The sequence below is a fragment of the Cibotium barometz genome, chromosome 48 (assembly GCF_041138505.1).
Source record: "Cibotium barometz isolate CiBa-2024 chromosome 48, ASM4113850v1, whole genome shotgun sequence".
Lineage (NCBI taxonomy): Eukaryota > Viridiplantae > Streptophyta > Polypodiopsida > Cyatheales > Cibotiaceae > Cibotium > Cibotium barometz.
This window is the reverse complement of record NC_141093.1, coordinates 34179750-34180872: the sequence shown is the minus strand read 5'-3', so window position 1 is coordinate 34180872 and position 1123 is coordinate 34179750.

The window sequence follows — 1123 nt, the reverse complement described above, 5'->3', positions numbered from 1 at the left end:
ATTCCTTGTAGTGTGTCCTTATAAGTCTTCAAGGTAACTTTAATTGGTTGGTACAATATTAGGTTCAACTACCCACATGCTCATGTCACGTCTGATTCTTGGTGCACGTCTCGACTGGGTAGACTCACATGTCACATCCCTATAAGCTCAGGCTACATGTAGGCTCACATCACATCCTTGTAGGTTCACATCACAGCCTTGAACTATGGTCTCACATCCCTGTAGTCTCCCTCATGTCTAGGGCTCACATCTGATTTTCAAGGGATTGTGGGCTCATGTCCCCCAACCTGAGTGGTGTTTTGCCTTGGTTTTTATGATTTTTGAAGATTTCTAGGACTTGTATGGGGTGTTTTGAGGTTCCAAAGCATTATTATGAGTGTTTACACAAATGATTGGTTGTTTTTGGGTTGATTTATGTTGATTTTAGATGCTCTATGCTACTAATTTCAATAATACATAAACAAAATCAAAGGAAATAACCCTTGATTACTCAAAGCTTATATCTATAGTGTGATAATCGCTCCTAATCACACTAGTTCAGAGTGATAATCACTCTTACTCACATTGGTTAAACCACTTCTTGTGGCTCTAAGTAATTGATCTAAGCCCCTTGCGCTCAAATCTAAAACAAATCACCATCGAAATTAGCTAATCTTTAAACATAATGTCAAACAAGACTCAAACAACAAAAACAAAAGCAACCAAGACTCCAAAATGACTATTTTTTGAGATGTGACCCACAGGTAAGAATCCCACGTTGTATGTTTTAATACCTGCATGAATGAGAGAGAGTTCTTGAAGGGGTAGAAACGGGCCATAACACAAGTCAAGGTGAATTTGTTTACACAAGAAACTTAATTAGAAATACCACAAGAATAGTGCCCAGAAGAAGGTATCATAGCAATAAATCATACAAAGGTGACTAAGCTAGCTAGGTCAGGTCCCTAGTCCTGTGTAAATTTTGCTTGCTTGTGAGAGACCACAGACACCGCTAGCCAAACATTCTAAGGAAATATATTTACTGAAATTTATTGGATTAAACATTCTAATTTATTAATAATTAATAATAGAGGCTTGAAAAGACTATTAAAATTAAAATGGTGTGAACTTGCAAGGTGCAAAC